We start from the raw sequence: 6,082 nt of genomic DNA, 5'->3' as shown, positions 1-6,082 counted from the left end.
ATTAAGAAACCAGTCACCCCCCTCCCCACTCTGATTCTCTCCTTTCCCTCTCCTCCTCTCATACAAGGATTACTACCTGAAGGAATCTATCAAGTAGGCAGTAATATTTGGGATCAGGCTTGCCACCTATTAATTCCCTCCTGTGCCAGGCTGTAGAGCCCCTAAATCAGTGAGGAAGGAAGGATGGACAGTTAGTCTCTACTATGTTGCTCAACACTAATTCTGCCAATCCCCATCACCTCCAATTCCATAGTTTTTAACCCTGATTCGTGACAGATTGGAAGCCAACCTTAATACTCCTGAGCCTCTGAATTAGAGCCCTAATAATGGTGGACTCTGAAGGCTTTTCCATCTGTGGTTCTTAGGTCTGGGGTTTCTTTTTTTTCACAAATAGTTTGTTTATTGCAAGAGTTACATTTTGAAGACCTTGCATCAGGCAAGGGCACAATCGATAAGTACATCAGGAATAACTGATCTACACAGCCAAATATATAAAAGTTTCTTTTATATTTGCTCAACACTGGTCAGCAAGCAGATTCAGTCCATAGTTAGTCTTGATTCATCTACTGTGTCAACCCAAGCTTCTTCTTCAGTGACTCTGGCATCTCAGGTGGAGGAGGAGAGGGAAGTCTGAAATAGACTTCAAGGAGTCATAGATGAATCACTGTAGATATGGTCAAAGAGCCTCTGTGAACCCAAGCCTTTGGAGGACTTGTGAAGCTGAGCCACTCTTCTCCTTGTTCAGCACAGACACCACAGAATCAGCAGGGTGAGACATGACGGTACAGAAGACACCAGCTTTGTAACCTGCCATGAACGTCACTACCAGCTATTCTCCCTTTGAGCACTCACTTTGGGGCTTCAGAACAGTGTACTTGTATAGGGCCTCAATGGTCGCTCAAAGCAAGCAGACTTCATCATGGTGTATGGGATGTGTCTCATCCATAAAGAAGCAACACCTTGCAGAATGCAAACAAGCCCTCTTTTTTAAACATTTTTGGAGCAGCGTGTTGGCATAACCTGGCTGGGTCTGAATTCTGACCTTGGCAGCTTCCATAAGAGCCAGAGCAATATCTGCATAGAACTCAGCTCTAGCTGAGGCAACCAAATACAGGGATGTACACCAGAGGTAAGTGTTTTCCTCACCAAGAAGGTTGCTATACAAGACTTTAAACACTCCATAAAAACCGAAGTGGCAGAGTCCCTGCACTGAGTAGCCAATGAATGTTGGAGCCTATACTTTCGGACCACAAACACTGTCTTCTGGAAGTATGACAGAGAATCCATTAAAGATACCCCTGTATTTCTGGGGATCCACCTGCATCCTGCATTTCACTAAGTCAAGGTCAGGTCACAACTTAAGACCCCACCAATGCCACAGAGTGCATAAAACTTCATGGAGTCATTCACAACTGTATTCTTCCACAGTGGTAGAAGCTAGACGGCACACCCCAGGGACTCTGTGGGGCTGGGGTCAGCCTCATACTGCACGAGCTGCAGGTGTGGCTCGTCAAAAGGTTCAGTGCTCACTGAGTGTGCCATGGACGGATACATCCTCTTAAGAGGGCATAGACACATACAATCATCTGTCTGCTCTGGCAGATTGTGGCTCACAGAGAACTAGCGTCCTCCTAGCTCTAAAATCTGTGCCCTCTCAGGTCTGAGATCTCAAGAAACAGAGGGAAAGTTTCAGTTAACAGCTACGGGCCGTGACTTTACCACTCAACCTGAGAGGTGGTAGTCATGGAGAAGAGAGGAGAATCATGTGATCCAAAGAGCAGGAATTCTCAAGTCCCAGCTTTCTGGAAGAGTGCTGAGAGTCCTGAACCCCAGACTCTTGGATGGAAGAACGGAGAGTTCTTGCAGAGCATGATTCCTGAATACAACCAGTTAGAGAGAAGAGGGGAAGTTCATATAGGTTTGGGAGTTCCAGAAGTCTGTCTTTTAGAGAGAGGAAAGGACAGTTCCTGAGCAATGATGGGGAGAAGATGTGGCTCTAGGGTGTGTGGAAGAGTGATAAGCGACTATGATCACAACATGGAGATGGGAAAGACAAGGACTTTGATCTTTGCTACTACTACGAGTTATTTGAATGGAGCAATTCTGATGGAAAAAGAGGGTGCGTTTCTGGCAACCTCAAGCTAATTTTTTTGGGGGGGCGTCTGTGCCATCAGGGGACTCCACAAGTCTGTATCAATCTCTTGCTTGTATAAATGTCAGGTGATTACCTATGTAGAATTCTTAAGTTCATTTCTCTTCCAGAGGGAATCCAAGACTATAAAACCATATGCGTTGGTAGTTTGAAAGTGGAATCTACTAGACTACTAGATCACCCATTATCAGTGCAAAGTTTATTTCCCTTTTGTAGCAAGGATATAGGATCTGCTCCACTCCTCTCTCCCCTCTCCTTCCCTTTCCTTCTCCCTTCTCTCTCTTTTCTTCTCCTTCTTCTTCTTCTTCTTCTTCTTCTTCTTCTTCTTCTCCTTCTCCTTCTTCTTCTTCTTCTTCTTCTTCTTCTTCTTCTTCTTCTTCTTCTTCTTCTTCTTCTTCTTCTTCTTCTTCTTCTTCTTCTCCTCCTCCTCCTCCTCCTCCTCCTCCTTCTCCCTCTTATTCTCCTCCTCCTTTTTCTTCTCTCTTTGTCTCTCTCTGTCTCTATCTCTCTGTCTGTCTCTCTCTTCTCTGTGGCTAAACTCCTGCTATTATACACCTTAACACCTAAGCTCCTGCTCTTGTGATCCTCATTTAACAGATCAGCCAGGTGAATTGCATTAAGTCATCATCGGAAACATTTACCAAACAAAAGGCAATGCAAGAAAAATTCCAGTCATAAACTGAGACTGTAATCTCCCACTGAAGTCCTCAATTTCTGGGGGAGAGGAGGTGTCAAATGGACACAAACTTATAGAACCAGAGCAGAAAGACACACATGTATAGGAACACATGTGCCCAGGACAGCTCCCAACTTGGTAGTACAGGTCCTGAGGTCCTTTCTTTCTCTCAGGAAGGCTCTATGCAATGAATCACTGATGGGTGGGGCTGCCTCTCTGCTGCCTGCTTGGGCTGGATTTTTTTTTTTTCTGGACTACTGAGGTAGAGTAAAATGCAGAAGTACTTATGATCTGTCTGGGATGGGCTCTAGGTTGGCTCCCTTGGCTCAACTCTAGTTTCTACCTCTGGTAGTATGTGACACTGCAGGGGAAAAGAAGCAAAATGTAGCAATTTGCTTTGTGTGACTATGTATGTTTATTTATAAGGACTTTTTTTTTTTATGAGTGTAGGGGTAGCCTGGAGGGCTGGATGGAGACGGGGGTTAGGGATGCGACTTCCAAGGGAAAAAAAGAGAAGAAAACAGAAGTAAGGCAAAGAAGAACCACAGACAAATGGGACAGGTTTGAAATGGAAATATCAAATTTAAAGAAAAGTGACCTCTACATAATAAATTCATAGCTTCAGGTCCAATCATCTCGTTTTCTACTTACTTATATGGAAATAGTCATTTTATTGGCATTTTTTAAATTCTGAATTTTAAAAAACAGACTAAAAACTTTTGTTTTTCATTCTTTTGTTTTAAAATTTAAATCATCTTAAATTAAAAACTTTTGTTTTTAAAAAAGGAAAGCCAAAAACCTGTTTTTCCACCAGTCAGCTCTTCTGAGCAGCAGGTGGCAGTGTAACCTCTGAGGTCTCTTCTAGACTTCACAGTTTCTTCATATGAGCTCTGATTTTGCTCAACTCAGCTTGGCTCAGTCAGTGCAACCCTAACATCCCCAAACAGGGTCTCTTCAGTGAAATGATTCATCCCTATCTAACAGTGATAAATAAAAATCTAATTTCTCTCATTTGCAACTTAATTAGGCAATATACATTTGTCCCATAGTCACCAAACCATTCTAAAAATCAGGGTTTCCCAGATATTATCTTTAATGTCCTTATGTCAGTGTATGCCAATTAGACAATAGGAAACCGGACACTTTGGCCATCTTTACCCTAAGTGCCTTTTTCCCCCTGTGGAGTTTCTTTTTTTTTCAATGTTTCTGTCATAGCTATCCCTGTATATTCCCCTTCTCCATACCTGGAAAGGGGTGCCCCATTATACTTATAAGGGAGATCCAAAGCACAGGGTGTTGCTATAAATCCAAAGGATGGAATAAATTCTGAAGGAAATAATGAAGCTCACTGGAGAGGGAAAGGGAATAATATGAACTGCTTATGGACTACTGTGCATTATAGCTTCTACTTACCTAGCCTTAGCAGCATTGGTATTCTCATCTGCAGCCAAGACTGTTTCCTTAGAGTTAACAAATTCCCAACTCCTTTTACTTTCCCAGTCCTAGTGATATTGAATCTCTAGGGGCTTATGAGTAAAATACTTCCCTCCCCAAGAATCCCTTTGATCTCTCATTCCCATCTGCTTCAAACCCACTGCACCAATGATTCATTCCAGTTCTGTGCACCCCTTCTACTATGCCCTCTGAGATTCCCCACCCATAATTTTAAAAAATAACACCAATAGCTTCTTTCTAACTTTAGACCTCTTCCTTTCATGGCCCTACCATCCTCTGGCATTTACTGAGACCTAGGTTCCCTGGATAACCTGATATCCCTGGTTATCCCTGGTTATCCTTTTCAGGACTGTTTGAATTTTCTCACATATTGCTGCTCAGTCATTTCAGTTGTGTTGAACTCTCCCATCTGGGGTTTTCTTGGCAGAGATACTGAAGTAGTTTGCCATCTCCTTCTCTAGTCATTTAACAGATGAGGAAACTAAGGCAAACAAGGCTAAGGGACTTGTCCAGGATCACACAGCTAGTAAGGGTCTGAGATCAGGTCTGAACTCAGGTCTTCCTGACTCCAGACCCAGCACTTCTATCTACTGCACCATGTAGCTGTCCAGCAGTCCAAACTTCTCACATGCCCTTTGACATATCGGTCCTAGACAAGTAGTCAACATGTTCCTTGTTCCCCACTGCTACTCTCATACTATTTGCTATAACCACTTAGCAAAAATCTCCTCCTTTGGAATTCGTTGTCTCCAAATTTGTCACTAATTCAGCTCCTTGTGGCTATTTGTCTCTTGGCCCTCAGGTCATTCTCTCTCTTGTCTTATGAAGTTTGCCTGTCTCACAGGCTTTCTCTCTAGCTTAACTCCTGTTATTATACTAAGCTACTTCAGCCTGTATGTTGATGCTTCCTCAAACACACCAGCCTCTCAGTCTCTCAGGCTGCTCAGCTTCTATTGAGCTGACCTACTCTCCCACTCTGCCTCAACTGCACAAAAGTGGTCACATTCCACCACTAACGGATGTTCTGATTTCATGATTAAAACCTCTGAAATTCTTTTATCTTGCCATAACCTCCTATTCCCTCTCTCCCTTGCTTTATTCCCCTAAAACAATAGCCTCAAATTCTTTAACACTTTGCATTCTGGCTTTCTACTTAATCGCCCAAGTGAAACTAATTTCTCCAACATCATCTATGCTCTTTTAATCACTAGATCTGACTGTTTTTCTCAGTCTTCATCCTTGCATCTCTTGACCACATCCTCCTCCTGGATATGTAATCCTCTCTGGTTTTTTGTGACACTGATTTCTGTATATGACTATGCCTTCTTTAGTTTCCTTTGTTTGATCGTCCAAATCCTGCCCCTGGACTGTGGGTCTAGATCCCTTTCTTTTCCCTCTTTATACTCTCTCTTACTGATTTTGTCAATGTCGAAGGTTTGATTATCTCTATACAGAGATGGGCTTCTAGGGAGTGGCACAGTGGATAGAATGCTATGTCAGAAAGATTCATCTTCCTGAGTTCAAATCCAGTCTAGTTGTGTGACCCTGGATGAGTAACTTAACCCTGTTTGCCTCAGTTTCCTCATCTGTAAAATGAGCTAGAGAAGGAAATGGTAAAGTACTCCAATATCTTCTCCTTGCTCCCCCCAAAAAACCAAATAGGGTCACAATGAGTCAGACATAACTGAACAACAAGAAAACATAAATTACTCTGAGAACTATATAGTCTGAGCTAGTCTCTCTCCTGAGCTCTAGTCCATCACAAACTAACTACTGGACATTTTGAACTGAATGTTCTG

The 6,082-nt window shown here is 42.7% G+C and overlaps 1 pseudogene; it reads right to left on the bottom strand.

The window, feature by feature from the left end:
- Positions 1–478: 478 nt before the first annotated feature.
- On the bottom strand, positions 479–1,554 carry LOC140523642 (solute carrier family 25 member 3 pseudogene; annotated as a pseudogene).
- Between the last annotated feature and the right edge of the window lie 4,528 nt (positions 1,555–6,082).

This window comes from Notamacropus eugenii, chromosome 2 (genome assembly GCF_028372415.1).
Source record: "Notamacropus eugenii isolate mMacEug1 chromosome 2, mMacEug1.pri_v2, whole genome shotgun sequence".
Classification (NCBI taxonomy): domain Eukaryota; kingdom Metazoa; phylum Chordata; class Mammalia; order Diprotodontia; family Macropodidae; genus Notamacropus; species Notamacropus eugenii.
This window is presented reverse-complemented; position numbering and strand designations above follow the sequence as displayed.